The sequence below is a fragment of the Cervus elaphus genome, chromosome 13 (assembly GCF_910594005.1).
Source record: "Cervus elaphus chromosome 13, mCerEla1.1, whole genome shotgun sequence".
NCBI lineage: Eukaryota > Metazoa > Chordata > Mammalia > Artiodactyla > Cervidae > Cervus > Cervus elaphus.
In genome coordinates, this window is record NC_057827.1 from 11,138,055 (window position 1) to 11,158,447 (window position 20,393).

General features: G+C 36.9%; 1 protein-coding gene across 17 annotated transcripts in view; it reads right to left on the bottom strand.

The window, feature by feature from the left end:
• MEF2A (myocyte enhancer factor 2A) overlaps positions 1-20,393 on the bottom strand; it is a 204,637-nt gene that overhangs the window by 153,158 nt on the left and 31,086 nt on the right. For 10 of the 17 annotated variants that reach the window (XM_043922289.1, XM_043922303.1, XM_043922304.1 and 7 more), the window contains exon 2: positions 17,296-17,381. The exons of 6 other annotated variants lie outside the window; for them this stretch is intronic. The gene's annotated coding sequence lies outside the window, so the exon portion shown is untranslated. Of the gene's footprint in view, positions 1-9,522; positions 9,564-17,295; positions 17,382-20,393 lie in introns of all 17 variants that reach the window. One more of the 17 variants, XM_043922291.1, reaches the window with a different exon arrangement.

The window sequence follows — 20,393 nt, forward strand, 5'->3', positions numbered from 1 at the left end:
TATTCATTTCCACAGAGAAATACCTTCTCTCCCATTTTCTTGAATTACAGGGCTGTCTTAGTCTTTTTCCCATTCAATAAAGACAGACAAGAAGAATTTTGTAATCCTCATATGTCTTCTATGAGGAGAAACAGCTTAAAAATACCAATAAGCAGGGAGAACATACATTCTGGTGTACCTGGGACATGCAACTTTATTTTTATTGTATGGGAGTAATTATTAAGTGAGACCCCTCACTCTCAAAAATAGCCTGGTTTGAAGATAAATTATATCAGAAGTAGGCCAATGTTTTCATTTCTATATGCCTTTAACCAAGTTATAATTCATATATGCCATTAAGATCATCTTTTAAAAGTGTACAATTGAGAGTGTACAATTTTGCTCTTTTTTTTAAACAGTATTCAAAGTTGTGCAACCATCCTTACTATCTAATTCCAGAACATTTTTATCATCCTAAAAAGAAGTCCATTTTCCATTAGCTATTGTTCTCCATTCCTTCCTCTCCCCAACTCCTGAAAACTACTTATCTACTTTCTGACTCTATGGATTTACCTATTTGAGGTAAGTCATAAAACAGAGTCAGACAATAAGCAGCCCTTTGTGTCTGGATTCTTTCAGTTTCCAAGGCTCGTTTGTCTTAAGTATTATCAGCAACTCATTCCTTTTTTGGCTGAATAATATTGTATTCTATGGATACCGCATTTTATTTATTCATTCAACAATGATGGACATTTGGGTTATTTCCACTGCTGTGAACAGTGGTGCCCAGATTTTTGTGTGGAAATGTTTTCAATTCTCTTGAGTGTATGTCTAGGAGGAAAACAGCTGGGTCGTATACTAACTTTATATTTAACTTTCTGAGGAACTGCCAGGCTGTTCTCCAAGGGGTATGAGCCATTTTGCCTTCCTATCAGCAATATACGAGGCTTCCAATTTCTACACATCCTCATCAACACTTACTATTGTCTTATTTTTATGACAACTATCCTAATGGATATAAAGCGGTGTCTCAACTTGGTTTTCACTTGTTTCTCTAATGACTAATGATACAAAGCAGCGGTCCCCAACCTTTCTGGCACCAGGAACAGGTCTCATGGAAGGCTATTTTTCCAGACTGGAGTGGGAGTGGGTGTAGGTGGGACAGATGGTTCAGGCGGTAATATGAATGATGGGGAGCAGCAGATGAAGCTTCCCTCGTTAGCCCACCACTCATTTCCTGCTGTGCCGTGGACCACTATCTGTCCACAGACACTATCTTAACAGGCCACGGACCACTATCTGTCCAAGGCCTGGGGATTAGGGATCCCTGATAGAGTGTATCTTTTTGTGAATCTATTGGTCATTTGTATATCTTCTTTGAAGAAATATGTATTTCAAATCCTTTCATAAATTGGGTTATTTGCCTTTTTATTGTTAACTTGTAAGAGTTCTTCATATATTTTGGATACTAGACGCTTATCAGGGGCTTCCCAAGTGGCACAGTGTAAAGATTCTGTGTGCCAATGTAGGAGACGCAAGAAACGGGTGTGACCCCTGGGTTGGGAAGATCCCCAGGAATAGGAAATAGCAACTCACTCCAGTATTCTTGCCTTGGAAATCCCATGAACAGAGGACCTGGTAGGTGGGCTACAGTCCATGGGGTCATAAGAAGTCAGACACCACACTGAGTGACTGAGGACAGAACCGCATATAAAGCAAGGAACCAACTTTGTTCATTTACATGTGGATATCTAGGTGTCCTAGCATTGTTTTATTAAAAAGTCTACAAACAATAAATGCTGGAGAGGGTGTGGAGAAAAGGGAATCCTCTTACACTGCTGGTGGGAATGTAAACTAAACAAGCACTATGAAGAACAGCACAGAGATTCCTTAAAAATTAGGGATAAAACCATCATCAGTTCAGTCACTCAGTCATGTCTCACTCTGCAACCCCATGGACTGCAGCACGCCAGGCTTCCCTGTCCATATGACCCAGCAATCCCACTACCATACATATGCCCTGAGGAAACCAAAACTGAAAACGACATATGCACCCCAATGTTCACTGTAGCATTATTTACAACAGCTACAATATGGAAGCAACCTAAATGTACATCGACAAGATGAACGAATAAAGAAGCTGTGGTAAAAAAAAAAAGAAGCTGTGGTACCTACACACAATGGACTACTACTCAGCCATAAAAAGGAATGCATTTGGTCAGTTCTAATGAGGCGGATGAAGCTAGGGCCTATCATACAGAGTGAAGTAAGTCAGAAAGAGAAAAACAAATATTGTATTTTAATACATATATATGGAATCTAGAAAGATGATACTGATGAAATTATTTGTAGGGCAGTAATGGAGACACAGAGAACAGACCGATGAACACTGGGCGGGGGAGGAAGGAGATGATGCAAGGTAAGAAGAGAGTAACATGGAAACATACATTACCATAAGTAAAATAAAGCCAATGGGAATTTGCTGTATGACTCGGGGAACTCAAACGGGGGCTCTGTACCAACCCACAGGGGTGTGGGTGAGGAGGGAGGTGGAAGGGAGGTTCAAGAAGGAGGGGACACATGTATATCTAGGGCTGATTAATGCTGACATTTGGCAGAAACCAACGCAATACTGTAAAGCAATTATCCTTCTATTAAATCTTTTAAAAAGGCTATCATTTCCCCAATGAATAGTCTTGGCACCCCTGTCAAAAATTAATTCACCATACTATTCTATATGTATATCCCTACATGAGTAGCAAGCACAATGTCTTGATTACTATAGCTTTGTAGTAAGTTCTAAGATCAGGTAATGGGAATCCTCCAACTTTTATTATTTTTAAAGACCATTCTTTGGTTAGTCAAGGTATTCTGAATTTCCATGTGAATTTTAAGATCAGCTTGTCAATTTCTTCCAAAATAGCCAGCTAAGATTCTGACATGGATTGCACTGAATCTGTTTGGGGAGTACTGCAATCTTATTAATACTAAGTTTTCCAATTCATAAACATGGTATGCCTTTCCATTTACTTAGGTTGACTTTACATTTTTTCAACAATGTTTTCTAGCTTTCAGAGCAGAGGAAATGCACTTCTTTGTTAAATTTACTCCTAAGTATTTTATTCTTTTGATACTATTATAAATAAAACTGTTTCCTTAATTTCACTTATGGATTTCACTGCTATCATTCTACATGATTCTTAACTTCAAAAATACAGAATAACATTTTATTTTATTTATTTATTTTTTTATTAGTTGGAGGCTAATTACTTCACAACATTTCAGTGGGTTTTGTCATACATTGACATGAATCAGCCATGGAGTTACACGTATTCCCCATCCCGATCCCCCCTTTAAAAAGTAATTAGAAGCTTACTGCATTTTTTTAAATTGAAGGTAGTTGATTTACAATACTGTGTTAGTTTCAGGTGTACAGAAAAGTGATTCGGTTATATATACACATACATAAACATATAATTTTCAGATTATTTTCCATTATAGGTTATTTTAAGATACTGAATGTAGTTCGCTGTGCTATAAAGTAAATCCTTATTGCCTACCTACAGAGGATGAGATGGTTGGATCACATCACCGACTAGATGGACGTGAGTTTGAGTAGGCTCCAGGAGTCAGTGATGGACAGGGAAGCTTGGCATGCTGCAGTTCATGGGGTCGCAAAGAGTTGGACACAACTGAGAGACTGAACTGAACTGATTTTATATATAGCAGCACATGTGTTAATCTCAGATTCCTAATGTACTCCTCCTCATCCCTTTTCCCCTTTGTAACTATAAGACTGTTTTCTATGTGTGTGAGTCTGTTTCTGTTTTGTAAATAGATTCATTTGTATTATTTTTTAGATTCCACATATAAGTGATACTATATGATATTTGTCTTTGTCTGACATACCTTGCTTTGCATGATATTCTCTACTACTTTCCATGATAGCTATATATACTACACACACACACACACACACACACACACACACACACACACACACACACACACACACACACACACACACACACCTTCCTCATCTATTCTTTATCCAATGGACACTTAAGTTTGTTCCATGTCTTGGCTATTGTGAATGGCGCTGCTATCAACACTGGGGTGCATGTGTCTGTCTTTCCGAAGTAAGAGCTTTTGTCTTTTCCAGATACAAACTCAAGGTAAGATTGCTGAATCATACGGCATTAATAATTCCATTTTTGTCTTTTTTTTTTTTTTTCCATTTTTGGTTTTTAAAAACCTCCAGGGAAACTCCATACTGTTTTTCATAGTGGCAATCTGTAGACTTTTTGATGATGGCCATTCTGACCGGCATGAGGTGATATGTTACTGTAGTTCTGATTTGCACTTCTCTAATAATTAGCAAAATTGAGCATCTTTTCATGTACCTACTGACCATCTGTGTATTTCCATTGATGAAACATCCATTTAGTTCTTCTGCCCATTTTCTGATTAGGTTGTTCTCTTATATTGACTTTTATGAACTGCTTGCATATTTAGGAAATTAAGCCCCTGCTGGTCATTTGCAAATATCTTCCCCCATTCCATAGGTTGTTTGTTTTGTTTTGTTGATGGTTTCCTTTGCTGTGCAAAAACTTTTAAGTTTAATTAGCTCCCATTTGTTTATTTTTGCTATTACTTCTTTTACCTTGGAAGACTGATATAAGAAAATATTGCTATGATTTATGTCAAAGACTGTTTTACCTATGTCCTATTCTAAGAGTTCTATGGTGATATGTCTTATATTTATATTTCTAAACCATTTTGAGTTTATCTTTGTGCACAGTGTGAGGGTGTGTTCTAACTTCACATGCAGCTGCCCAGCTTTCTCAACACCATTGACCAAAGAGACCATTTTTCTCTTCCAATGTACATTCTTGCCTCCTCTAAGACTGACTGAAGGTGCATAGGCTTATTTCTGGGCCCTCTATTCTGTTCCATTGATCTATTATGTCTATTTTTTGTGCCAGTACCATACTATTTTGATTACTGTAGCTTTGTGGTAGTCTCTAAAGTCTGGGAGGGTTTTGTCTCCAGCTTCTTTTGCCTCAAGACTGTTTTGGTAGTTCGGGGTCTTCTATGGTTTCATACAAATTTTAGTATTTGATGTATTTCTGTGAAAAAAAAATTTCATGGGTATTTTTATAGGGGTTGCAATAAATCACTAGATTACTTTGAGTTATGGCCATTTTAATAATATTCACTCTTCCAATCCAAGAGTATAGGATATATTTCTATTTCTATGAATCACCTTCAATTTCCTTTATCAATGTCTTATAGTTTTAGCATACAGGTCTTTCACCTCTTTGGTTAGATTTATTCCTAGGTATTTCTTTGATGTGATTCTAAAAGGGTTCTCTTTAACTTTCTCTTTCTGATATTTCATTGTTACTGTAAAGAAATGCAACAGATTTCTGTATATTAATCTTATATCCTGCTACCTTAATGATTTCACATATTAATTTTGGTGTAGTCTTTAGGGTTTTCAGCAGATGGTGAAAGATTTCAGTCATGAAATTAAAAAATGCTTGATGCTTGGAAGAAAAGCTACAACAAACCTAGACAGCACATTAGAAAGAAGAGACATTACTTTGCCGACAAAGATCCATCTAGACAAAGCTATGGTTTTTCCAGTAGTCATGTATGGATATGAGAGTTGGACCATAAAGAAAGGCTGAGCACCAAAAGATTGATACTTTTGAACTGTGGTTTTGGAGAAGACTCTTGAGAGTCCCTTGGACTGCAAGGAGATCAAACCAATCAACCCTAAAGGAAATCAATCCTGAATATTCACTGGAAGGACTGATGCTGAAGTTGAAGCTCTAATACTTTTGCAACCTGATATGAAGAGCTGACTCACTAGAAAAGACCCTGAAGCTGAGAAAGACTGAAGGCAGGAGGAGAAGGGGATGACAGAGGATGTTGGATGGCATTAACAACTTGATGGACATGAGTTTGAGCAAGCTCTGGGAGATGGTTAACAAAGAAGCCTGGCGTACTGCAGTCCACGAGATCACAAAGAGTCAGACACAACTGAGCCACGGAACAACAACAACAATAGAGTATTACGTTATCTACAAATAATGACAATTTTACCCCTTCCCTTCCAATGTGCATACCTTTTCTTTTTCTTGTCTGACTACTGTGGCTAGGACTTCCAATACTATGTTGAAAAGAAGTGGTAAGAGTGGGAACCCTTGGCTTGCTTATAAATTAGCAGGAAGGCTTTCAGTTTTTCACCAGAGTATTACATTGGCTGTGAACTTGTCATAAATGGCTTTTATTACGTTCAGATATGTTCCCACTATACCCACTTTGGTGTGAGTTTTTATCACAAATGGATATTGAGTTTTTTCTGCACTTATTGAGATGATCATGTGGATTTTGTCTTTTCTTTGAGAGTATCACATTGATTGACTTGTGTATGTGAACCATCCTTGTTCACATACCCTGGGATGAATCCAATCTGTTTGTAGTGTATTTTTTATGTGTTGCTGGATTTGGGTTGCTAATATTTTGTTCAGAATTTTTGCATCTATATTCATCAAAGATACTGGCCTGTAATTTCCTTTTTTTGGTTGTGTCTTTGTCCGGTTTTGGTATCAGGGTGATGGTGGCATCACAGGATGACTTTGGGAGTGTTCCCTCCTATTTAATCTTTTGGAAGACTTTAAGAAAGATTGGTATAAGTTCCTTGCATGTTTAGTAGAATTTCCCAGTGAAGCCATCTGGTCCTGAACTTTTGTTTGCAAGGAGTTTTTTTTAATTACAGATTCTATTTCACATCCACTGTTTGGTCTATTCAAATTATCTACTTCTTTTTAATTAAGTTTTAGTAGGCTATATAGAACTTGTTCATTTTTTCTAGGCTGTACAATTTCAATTTGCTGGTACACAATTGTTCATAATATTATCTTATGGTTTTTTGTATTTCTGTAGTATCAGTTGTTATTTTTCTTCTTTCATATCTTATTTCTTTGGGTTTTCTCTCTTTTCTTTTTGGTGAGCCTAGCCAGAGGCCTGTTGAATTTGTATATCCTTTCACAAAACCAGCTCTTGGTTTCATTGATCTCTTCTATTACTTGTTGATCTCTATTTTATTTGTTTCCACTCATATTAATTTCCTTCCTTCTGCTGATTCTGGGTTTTGTTTCTTCTTTTTCTAATTCTTTTAGGTGGCAGGTTGGATTATTCATTGAGATTTTTCTTGTTTCTTGAGGAAAGTCTATATCATTATGAACTGTATCACTATGTCTCATCAAACTACTTCTGGGCATCCCATGGATTTTGTAAGACTCTATTTTCATTGTCATTTGTCTCAAGGTATTAACTGATTTCTTTGATCTCATTGCTGACCCACTGGTTTTTTAGTAGCATGGTATTTTTTTTTATTGCACTTAAACATGAATGTCATAGGTCCTCTAATTTTTATCTACTACAAAAAGAAAGGGGCTTTCCAATCCCTGGGTTAATATCCCCTGGAGAAGGGCATGGCAACCCACTCCACTATTCCTGATTGGAGAATCCCATGGACAGAGGAGGCTGACAGGCTACAGTGCATAGGGTCACAAAGAGTCAGATACAACTGAAGCAACTTAATACAGGATCACAGCACACAAGGGGAAAAAAACTGATCTAAACAAGCAAGAAACTCTAGTAGTCATCCACTTTAATAAAAAATATTCAAAAAAATCAAGCAGTGCCAGTTTTCAGCCCAGTTTTCAGTGGGCAATGCAACCCCCTTACGCACTTGTGCACATGCACACACAGGTACAAATGATGTCTTGCATTTCCGTATAAACTATATAAACAAAATAACCACTCATTCTCATTGTCAAAGGAACTTGAGGGAGACTATAGTACTGTAAGTTTCAATGCAATTAGAGATTCTCTGCTCCTACAGAATTATCTTTAATTTTAATATAAAAACATTTCTCTTCACTCTAAAATAGGATGTTTTAATTATTGTTTACAAACAATCAAACCCAGGCAGAAATTCCAATTCTAAATTAAGACTATCACTTAACTATTGTTTTATGGAAAATGAGCAAAGCATTCCATTTCATCCAGAATTGCACATACTGAATCTAATTACACATTTTAAAAATACAAAGATATGTTGTGAACATAGTGATGGCTACTAGTCAGTATTTAATGACATGATTCAACAAGGAAAACAAATTTTACTTTGAATATAAAGGTTACACACTTATAGCTAATATTTGAAAATGCAGTTTTGCTATATAACTTATGTAAAGGCAAAACATGACCTACAAACAATTACACTTAATTTTATGAAGCTCTGACTTATACTGTTATAAATTTTAGGTAAAATTCAAAAACATTAACATATGATTCAACAAATAAGATCAATAATGGTACAAAGTACAGACAGCATTGAGAAAATAATCCCATACTAACTACAAAAGGGACTGCCTAACAAACTTGTGGATATCATGATAGATATTCTGGCCTGAGAAAACATTTCTAATGCTATAACTATATCATAAGAAAGGCAAGAAATCATAAGGTCTCAAGGCAACATGAATAAAGGTGGAGGCTGTACCCTGCACATGGACATATGGCCAAGAGAAGGAAAGTGGGGACTGAATCCAGTTTGTTCTCCACTCTCTAAACCCTGAACCCTGGCAGAGAGCATCATCCATCTAAAACTGGGAAAAGAGCTTTTTTCTAACTTTGCAAGGGCTAGCTGTGGCCTGGTTATACCACATCCAAACAACTACCTTTTAGAAAAGTTAAGACAACTGAGATACTAAATACTGTGCCCTTAAAATCGTAACACCAAAATGTCACTTCTCATTATAAATTTATTTTGAATGTTTCAGGTTAAATCATTAATATGGCAAAACATAAATAGGTTGAGGAGAGAGGAAAAATCATCTAAAACTCATAATTAAAAAATAATCATGAGAAATAAAAAAACACACAGGATACATTAAGAACAGAGTATACACTGGAAAAAAAACATCAGTGAACCTGGAAACATGACATTAACTATTCAAATAATTAAAGGGGGTGGGGAGTCAAGGGCCAAAAGACACAATCTCAACTGTGTAACTGAAATTCCCTCCCTCCAAAATATCTCCTAGGACTAGTGGATACTTGGAAGAAACAGTGGCCAATGTTTCTAAATTTGGTTACCAAAAACCCCTCAAAAACACTAAAACATCATTTTCTCAAAAAAACCATATAAAGGCATATAATTGATAAAAAATTATAATCAAATGACATCATAATCACAATCACTAAAAAAGCTGTAAGATTGAAGAGCAATCAAACAAAATAGAAAGTTTACATATGAGGCAACAAAAAATAACAGCAGACTTTCTGTAAGGAACTACACAACTTATTTCAGAAATGACTTCACAACATATTACCAGAGATAAAGAGGGCTATTTCAAGTCAGAAGACTCAATTCATCAAGATATATTTTAAAATGCATGTACCTATTAACAGAGTTTCAAAATACATGAATCAGTAAGTAAAGGAAGAAAAAGAAAAACTCACAATTAAAGTTGAAGATTTCCAAACCCTTCTCTCAGCAATTACTGCAACAAATAGAAAATCAGAAGAGACAAATCTTGAAGAACACTACCAATCAATCTGACTAGTATTTTTAGAAAGCTCCACTCAACAACACAGAATACACACTTATTAAGCATACACAAAACATTTGTTTACAGATAACATTCTGCACTCTATAATAAACACAGGAAGTATGTTATTGAACCACAACAGAATTAATTAAAAACCTATTAGAGAAAAACATCTAGAAAATTAAGAAACTATTTTGAAATTATATAGGTCCAAGAAAAAAATTACAAAGGAGCTTAAGAATTATTTGAACTCCATGTGAACAAACACATGTAAAGATACTCTGTATGATGCAGACAGAGAAAATATATTAAATATTAAGTGCTCCTTTAGAAAACGGTGGTCTCAAATACTAGAAAGAGAGGATATCACTATAGATCCTCCAAACATTAAAAGAATAAAGAAATATAATATGAAACTTAATGCCAATAAATTAGACAACTTATGTAAAACAGACAAATTCCTTAAAGGACACATAAACTAAAGATATTCAAAAAAGAATTAATATATATCTGAATAGCCCAATATCAATTTATTCAATCAAATAAATCGAATTCACAGTTTAAAATCTTCCCACAAAGAAACTCCAAGGCCAGAGATCTACTTTGGTGAATTCTACCAAACACTGGGGTAGCAAATCACCCCAGTATAATTGCTATGAGAACCTCATGAACTGTATAAATGGACAAAAAGATATAACACCAAAAGATGAGTCCCCCAGATCTGAAGGTGTCCAATATGCTACCAGGGAAGAGTGGAGAGCTACTAATAGCCTCAGAAAAAAATGACGCAGCTGGGAAAAGCGGAAACAATGCTCAGTAGTGGATGTCTGGTGATCAAATTAAAATCCAATGCTGCAAAGAACATTATTGATAGTAACCTGGAATGTTAGGTCCATGAATCAAAGTAAATTGATGGTGGTCAAGCAGAAGATGGTAAGAATAAACATCGATATCTTAGGAATCAATGAACTAAAATGGAGACGGGAATGGGTGAATTTAATTCTGATGACCATTATCATCTACTACTGTGGGCAAGAATCCCACAGAAGAAATGGAGTAGTCCTCATAATCAACAAGAGAGCCCAAAATGCAGTACTTGGGTGCAACCTCAAAAATGAGAAAATGATCTCAGTTGTTTCCAAGGCAAGCCATTCAACATCACAGTAATTCAAGTGTTAAAGGAGATGGGAATACCAAACCATCTTACCTGTCTCCTGAGAAACCTGTATGTGGGTCACGAAGTAACAATGGAAAAACTGACTGGGTCAAGATTGAGAAAGTAGTACGACAGGGTTGCCTGCTGTCACCTTGTTTGTTTAATATATATGCTGAGCACATCATGAGAAATGTCAGGCTGAATGAGTTACAACCTGGAATCAAGATAGGCAGGAGAAACACCAGCAACCTCAGATATGCAGATGATACCACTCTAATGGCTGAAATCAAAGAGGAACTAAAGAGCTTCTTGATGAGGGTGAAGGAGGAGAGTGAAAGAGCCAGCTTAAAACTAAATATTAAAAAAACTAAGACCATGACATCCATCCCCATTACTTCATGGCAAATAGAAGGAGAAAAGGAGTAGTGACAGATTTCCTCTTCCTGGGCTCTAAAATCACTGCAGATGGTGACTGCAGCCATGAGATCGGAAGACATCTGCTTCTTGGCAGAAACGCTGTGACAAACCTAGACAGTATGTTGAAAAGCAGAGACATCACTCTGCCGACAAAGGTCAAGACTATGGTCTTGCCAGTGGTCACATACGGTTGTGAGATCCGGACCGTAAAGAAGGCAGAGTAACAAAGAACTGATGCCTTCGAACTGTGGTGCTAGAGAAGACTCTTGAGAGTCCCTTGGACAGCAAGGAAATCAAACCCGTCAATCTTGAGGGAGACCAACTCTGAGTACTTGTTGGAGGGACTAATGCTGAAGCTAGAAGTCCAGTATTTTGGTCATCTGATGCCAAGAGCTGACTCACTAGAAAAGTCTCTGATGCTGGGAAAGATTGAGGGCAGAAGGAGAAAAGGGCATCAAAGGATGAGACGGCTAGATGGTATCACCAAAGCAATGGACATGAACTTAGGCAAATTTCAGGAGATGGTGAGGGACAGGGAGGCCTGGCACACTGCAAGTCGCAAAGAGTTGGATATGAGTGGTGACTGAACACTACCACCAAACACTTAAAGAAGTAACAACAACTGTATGAAAACTTGGAGAAAAAATCTTTCCAACTCACTCTATTATCCTGATATAAAAACCAGACAAAGACATTATTTTAAAAAACTATATACCAATCTTGACAAAGAAAAACAGAGCTAAAAGGATCAACCTTTCTGACTTTAGACTATACTACAAAGCTATAGTCATCAAGACAGTATGGTACTGGCTCAAAAACCAGAAATAAAGACCAACAGAACAAGATAGAAAGCCTAGAGATAAACCCACACACCTATGGGCACCTTATCTTTGAAAGAGGAGGCAAGAATATACAATGGAGAAGACAGCCTCTCCAAGTAATGATGCTGGGAAAACTGCACAGCTACACATAATATGAATGAAATTAGAGCACTTCCTAATGTCATACACAAAAATAAGCTCAAAATGGATTAAAGACCTGAATGTAAGGTCAGATACTGTGAAACTCTTAAAGGAAAGCATAGGCAGAAACTCTTTTACATAAATTACAGCTAGATCCTCTTTGATCCAGCTCCTAGAGTAATGGAAATAAAAACAAAAATAAACAAATAAGACCTAATTAAACTTAAAAGCTTTTGCACAGCAAAGGAAACTATAAACAAGATGAAAAGACAACCCTCAGACTGGGAGAAAATAATAACAAATGAAGCAATGGATAAGGGATTAATATTCAAAATACACAAGCAGTTCATGCAGCTCAATTTCAGAAAAAATAAACAACTCAATCAAAAAATGGGGCAAAAATCTAAGCAGACATTTCTCCAAAGAAGACATACAGATGGCCAACAAACACATGAAAAGATGCTCAACATCACTCATCATTAGAGAAACACAAATCAAAACTACAATAAAGTATCGCCTCACAGTGGTCAGAATGGCCATCGTCATAAAATGTACAAACAGTAAATGCTGGAGAGGAAGTAAGAGGGAACCCTCTAGCACTGCTGGTGAGAATGTAAACTGATACAGCCACTGTGGAGAACAATATGGAGATTCTTTTAAAAGCTAGGAATAAATCTACCATATGACCCAGCAACCCCACTATAGGGCATACACCCTAAGAAAACCATAATTCAAAAACACGTAAGTACCCCCAGTGTTCACTGCAGCACTATTTACAATAACCAGGACATGGAAGCAACCTAGATGTCCATCAACAGATGAATGGATAAAGAAGTTGTGGTACATATATAGAATAGAATATTGCTCACCCATAAAAAGGAACAAAATTGAGTCAGCTGTAATGAGGTGGATAAACCTAGAGTCTGTCATACAGAATGAATTATTGCATATACATGGAATCTAGAAAAACGGTACTGACAAACCTATCTGCAGGATAGAAATAGAGATGTAGATATAAACAGACTTGTGGACACAGTAGGGGAAGGAGAAAGTGGGACGAATTGAGAGAGTAGCACTGACATATACACACTACCATGTGTGAAACAGTTAAGCTAGTGGGAAGCTACTGTGTAATACAGGGAGCTCAGCTTGATGCTCTGTGACAACCTAGGTGGGTGGGATGTGAGGAGTGGGAGAGGGGTTCAAGAGAGGGGATATATGTATTCAGTTCAGTTCAGTTGCTTAGTCATGTCTGACTCTTTGCAACCCCATGGACTGCAGCATGCCAGGCCTCCCTGTCCATCACCAACTCCCAGAGTTTACCCAAACTCATGTCCATTGAGTCAGTGATGCCATCCCACCATCTCATCCTCTGTCGTCCCCTTCTCCTCCTGCCCTCAATCTTTCCCAGCATCAGGGTCTTTTCCAAGGAGTCAGCTCTTCGCATCAGGTGGCCAAAGTATTGGAGTTTCAGATTCAGCATCAGTCCTTCCAATGAACACTCAGGACTGATCTCCTTTAGGATGGACTGGTTGGATCTCCTTGCAGTCCAAGGGACTCCCAAGAGTCTTCTCCTCCTTTGAACTGCGGACACCACAGTTCAAAAGCATCCATTCTTCAGCACTCACCTTTCTTTATAACTCCAACTCTCACATCCATACATGACTACTTGCAAAATCATAGCCTTGACTAGATGGACCTTTGTTGGCAAAGTAATGTCTCTGTTTTTTAATATGCTGTCTAGGTTGGTCATAACTCTTCTTCCAAGGAGCAACGGTCTTTTAATTTCATGGCTGCAGTCACCATCTGCAGTGATTTTGGAGCCCCCCAAAATAAAGCTTGTCACTGTTTCCAGTGTTTCCCCATCTATTTGCCATGAAGTGATGGGACCGGATGCCATGATCTTAGTTTTCTGAATGTTGAGCTTTAAGCCAACTTTCTCACTCTCCTCTTTCACTTTCATCAAGAGGCTCTTTAGTTCTTCTTCACTTTCTGCTGTAAGGGTGGTGTCATCTCCATATCTGAGGTTACTGATATCTCTCCCAGCAATCTTGATTCCTTGTGCTTCATCCAGCTCAGCATTTCTCATGATCTACTCTGCATATAAGTTAAATAAGCAGGGTGACAATATACAGCCTTGACATACTCCTTTTCCTATTTGGAACCAGTCTGTTGTTCCATGTCCAGTTCTAACTGTTGCTTCCTGACCTGCATACAGACTTCTCAAGTCAGGTCAGGTGGTCTGGTATTCCCATCTCTTTCAGAATTTTCTACAGTTTGTTGTGATCCACACAGTCATATTTACAGCTGATTCACGCTACTGTACGGCAGAAACCAACACAACATTATAAAGCAATAACCCTCCAGTTAAAAAGTTTTTAGAAAACTACAAACCAATGTATGCCATGAACATGTATGAAAACATCTCTCATTAACACAAATCTGAACTTATACAGCAATTTATATAAAACATATATACACTGTTGTACAATGTGCTTCATGGTAAAAGACCTAAGATCAGGAGTTAGGCAACAGTGTCAGCTCATCACTTCTATTTAACATTGCACTGGGACCACTAGGCAGTTCAATAAAGCAACAAAAGAAATAAAAGGCATAAAAATTGAAAAGGTAGAAGTAAAATAGTCTATTTACAGACAAGATGAGGGTTTGCCCAGAACATCTGAAAGAATCCACAAAACTGCCACCAGAATGAGTGAGTTTAGCAGAATCATAAATTACAAGGTTTTATGCCAAAATCTATTATATTGCTATATACTAAAAACAAACAGTTGGAGCTGATATTACATTACCATTTACAATAACATTAAAAATAGTAAACAGAGACCAACAAAATACATGTAGTACCTTTACAATGAAAACTACAAAATACTGCTGAGAAACTAAAGACAACTTAAATGGGGAGAGATACCAAGTTCACGCATCAGAAGACTCAACATCCTTAAGAGGTTAATTCACTCCCAGTTAGCCTCCATGATAAAAGCACTCAATCAAAATCTTGTTAAGGTTTCTCTGCAGAAAATGACAAGGTAATTCTAAAATACATAGAAATGGAAAGGACTTAGGCTAGAAAACAACCTTGAAACAAAAGAGCAAATATGGAGGGTTTACACTACCTGCTTTTAAGACTCACATAAAGCTATGATAATCAGGACAGTAATGTCATAAGGATAGATACATAGATGAACAGATATAATAGGGTTCTGAAATAGACCCACATATAATGTCAACTGATTTTCAACAAAGTTGCCAAGGTAATTCAGTAGGGGAAAACACAATCTTTTCAATAATGCTTCTTGAACAATTTGACTTTCATTGGCAAAGAAATAAATCTTATATCTTACCTAATACCATACATTAAAATTAACTCAAATGAGATAAAAGACTTAAAATGTAAGCCCAAAGCAATTTCAAGACTTGAAGAAAAAGAAAAAACGTAGGGAAAATATTGCCGAATATCTGTGCCAATTCCTCCAATTTCTACTTCAAATCAGGGCAGAATCATTAGGGAAAACAAATTTGAGGTTCTTAAGTCAACATCTGAAACTACTCAAAAGGAAAGAGCATTTCCCTCTAAGTACTCAGTAACTCCAAGCCAAGTAGTTCTTAATTCAATCACAACCCTCAGAACCATGCAAAGCCTGCTATAAGGAATAATCTTTAGAACTGAGTAAAAGAAGTTATCACAGAGGATTCCCTGAAGCAAATTTAACCGCTAAAGTTATGCTCATAGCCACCACAGAGGTTCAGAGAAGAAACAGAAATATAGGGAAATTATAGGGAAAATTCTCTGGAATGGAAGTGGCTAAATTCCTGCAGTGCTTTAATTCAAATCACTCAGTGTTGAGCTATTAGTGAACAAAATATATACATATGAGAAATGTAAAAAAGATGAGAAAAGAAAAAAATCAAACATTAAAAGACAGCAAACTAAACAAGATTTATATTTTAAAATGTGAATTAAACTTCATTTTCCCCATTCTTCCTGTGTATATACAAGTTTTCAACTAAAGAATACTTTTCAATTAAAAAAATAATACCTTTTCCCCTAGCTCCCTAACCTGAAGAATATCATAAAATGGGTTGTTCTGCAGTCAAGATTTAACAAGAAAAATGTACGGCCATAGGAAACTGATATCGGAGTAAAGTATTGTAAGAAAAAACTCATTTTGTAAGTTCATAAAAGTTCTTTCTACCACTGAAGGAAAAATTTAAACCTTACATTAAGTAGCAAAACTATTCTTAAAATGAAAAAAATAATAACAACAGAAAATATTTTTAAGTACCTTTCACAAGATTTATTGACATAACCATCAGGCTCGATCAATTATATCTAATACAATGTCAATGTGAACATATTATGACACACCAAAAACCATCCCCTACTGTTTTGTTAAATTACATTATTTTACAATATTCTCATATTACTATAACACTTCTCTTTCATTTAGAACAGAAAAAAGAATTCAGGTGAAGTTTCACTTATGAAAGCTTTTTGAGAACTACACATCTCACCAGCATATTCAAACAATTAACCTAGGCCAATGTAAGTTTTTAAATCAAAATAGCCTACTCCAGAACTCTGCAAATATGGGCCTGTGAGTTAAGGCAAAAAAAAGTCACAAAAAAAGTTCACATGTTAAAAAGATTTCTTAAATTTGCTTAATTTTTTCCTTCAATCCTTCTACCTTTCAAGAAATATGGCTAGACCTGTCCACTGTGTCTTTCATTTGAAAATCCCTCAATTCTGCCAACTTATTGTCTCAGTAAATATGGACTATAGATTTTCTTTTTCAAATATGTGTAACTGTCATGGAAGATGAAAGTGGAAAAGATGTAAACGTTTGGAATTATCTCAGCAGTGTCTTTTCAAGAAACTGTCTATTCAAGAAACTATTCAAGAAAGTGTCTATTCAAGAAACTGTCAAAAAAAAAAAAAAAAGAAACTGTCACTATACAATATTACATATATTGTGTGTATGTGAATATCAGACTGGATTTTACGAATTTCCTTAATTAATCTACATTAATCCCCAATGTATACTCCAAACTAACTGTTATTTGATTTTTTTCAAAAACATTCCCATTGTATTTATTTCATAACATAGAAAAGTGAAAAAAAATGTCTTACTAGAAGTGATGTATCAGCAAAAAGTGCACTTAGATGTGATCCTTGCAGAAAACTCTTCTTTATTCCTTTTTCACAAAATCCAATTCCTTAATAAAGAAAAAAATATTAAGCAGGTTATTAATTATTCTTAACTCTAAAACAAAATTAAATATACTTTCATTACTACAAATTTCAACACTCAGCACTACCCCTGTCAGACAGTTCTACACTTACTGAACAGAAAAATTATTTTTAAAATTTTAATTTTTAATTGGAGGATAACTGCTTTACAGTGTTGTTGGTTTCTGCCATACAATAATGTGAATCAGCCCTAAGTACACCTATGTCCCCTCCCTGTTGAGCCTCCCTCCCCGCCCCATCCCACCTCTGAGATCATCACACAGCACCAGGCTGAGCTGTGTTATATAGTAACTTCCCACAAGCCATCTGTTTTACATGCAATAATGTATATGTTTCAGTGCTACTTTCTCAATTCATCCCACTCTCTCCCCACTACTGTGTCCACAAGTTCGTTCTCACATGTGTGTGTCTACTCTTGCCCAGCAAACAGGTTCATCAGTACCATGAAAAACACATCTTTACAAGTCAGTTGTTTTATTTGGCTAATAAAAACATAATGTTAGCCAACTGGGCATTTCTAATGTCACTAATCCAATTTTTCAAGTTTTCTTAAATGTTCAGTAATATTCTACCCATGCCAAGATCCACAAATTGGTGTCCCAGGTCCCATTTTCCTATCCTCTGTATCCCAAGATATACTTTGTACTTACATGGTACACAGAGCCTACTGAGTTTATATCCTCATAAAATAGTTAAAAATGTTCACTGTATTACATTCTCATTTAGGAAAAAAACTGTCAAAGGGTCAGTGACTTATACTGCCATAAAATGTGTATGTATTCAATGCAATCGCATATACCTAAGAGTTTTCATTCTTTTAAAGGTAACAATGAAAATGAACATAAAATGCCAAAAACAAGTATGAAACAATAATGTCTATTATTCACATTAATAAAAGAACACTAGTGAATGCTAACCAATGGTGTAGTGCATAAAGAATGATCCAGTCTTGTTACACTTTTGCTTGGAAATAGAAGCAAGACCAGGGTCTCCTGCATTGCAGGCGGCTTCTTTACCGACTGAGCTATGAGAGAAGCCCCAGTAGCAAGACACTTACTTAGGCAGAAAGAGAAAGATGTAAGCCTCTCCTCACCCTGGTTGGCCAGGCTCAATTATAATGTTAATCTATTCAATTGGTGCAAAAAGTAACTGCAATTTTGCATTGTTGAACTTTGCTGTTTGATATTGCAATACATTTTTAGATAAATGTGGGTAAAGTTGTATATAATTTTAATATGCATTTCTCACTTTTTTTTTTTGCTAATGACTTATTACTTGTGTTGTTGTTCAGTCGCTCAGTCATGTCTGACTCTTTCCAACCCCATGGACCACAACACACCAGGCCTCCCCGTACTCCACCATCTCCCTGAGCCTGCTCAAACTCAATGTCCATTGAGCCAGTGATGCCATGCAACCATCTGGTACTCCATTATCCCCTTCTCCTCCCGCCTTCAATCTTTCCCAGCATCAGGGTCTTTTCCAATGAGTCGGCTCTTCACATCAGGTGGCCAAAGTATTGGAGTTTCAGCTTCAGCATCAGGATGAACATTCAGGACTGATTTCCTTTAGGATGGACTAGTTTGATCTCCTTTCAGTCCAAGGGACTTTCCTTTCAAGAAGCAGTCATCTAATTTCATGGCTGCAGTCATGGTCCACAGTGATTTTGCAGCCCTAGAAAATAAAGTCTATCACTGTTTCCACTGTTTCTCCATCTACTTGCCATGAAGTATTGGGACCGGATACTATGATCAACATTCTCTGAATGTTGAATTTTAAGCCAGCTTTTTCACTCCCCTGTTTCACACTCATCAAGATGCTCTTTAGTTCCTCTTTGCTTTCTGCCATAAGCGTGGTGTCATCTGCATATCTGAGGTTATTGGTATTTCTCCTGGCAATCTTGATTCCAGCTTGCCCGTCATCCAATCCAGCATTTCGCATGATGTACTCTGCATATAAGTTAAATAAGCAGGGGGACAATACGCAGCCTTGACGTACTCCTTTGCCAATTTGGAACCAGTCCATTGTTCTGTGTTGCCTCTTGATCTGCATATAGGTTTTCACAGGAGGCAGGTAAGGAGGTCTGGTATTCCCATCTCTTGAAGAATTTCCCACAGTTTGTTGTGATCCACAGTGTCACAGGCTTTACCATAGTCTATGTAGCAGAAGTAGATGTTTATGTCAATGTTTATTTATGTCAAAGTAGATGGTAAGTCAATGAAGCAGAACTAGAAGATTCACTAAGCATGGCCCTGCCCACCAGAGCAAGACTCAGTTTTACCCACAGCCAGTCCCTCCCATCAGAAGCTTCCACAAGCCTCTTACCCTCATTCATCAGAGAGCAGACAGAATGGAAACCACAATCACTGAAAACTAACCGAACTGATCACATGGATCGCAGCCTTGTTTAACTCAATGAAACTATGAGCCATACTGTGTATGGCCAATACAGACAGGTCATGGTGGCGAGTTTTGACAAAACATCCACTGGAGAAGGGAAGGGCCAACCATTTCAGCATTCTTGCCTTGAGAACCCCATGAACAGTGTGAAAAGGCAAAAGATACGACTTGCTGTGTATTTTACATTTATTTTAGACTAGGGAAATGATGTTAGACCAAAAGCAAATTCAACTTATTTTTTTATTCAGGTTCAAAATGGGTTGTAAAGCAGTAGAGACAACTCACAACGTTAACAACGCATTTGTCCCAGGAACTGCTAATCAAAGTACAGTGCAGTGGTTCAAGAAGTTTTGCTAAGGAGACAAGGGCCTTGAAGATGAGGAGCACAGTGGCCAGCCATCAGAAGTTGACAATGACCAATTTAGAGGATCATCAAAGCTGATCCTTTTACAAATAAAGGAGAAGTTGCCAAAGAATTCAACGTTGACCATTCTATGGTCATTCAGCATTTGAAGCAAACTGGAAAGGTGAAAAAGCTTGCAGTGGGTGCCTCATGAGTTGACCAAAAATCAAAAAAGAAC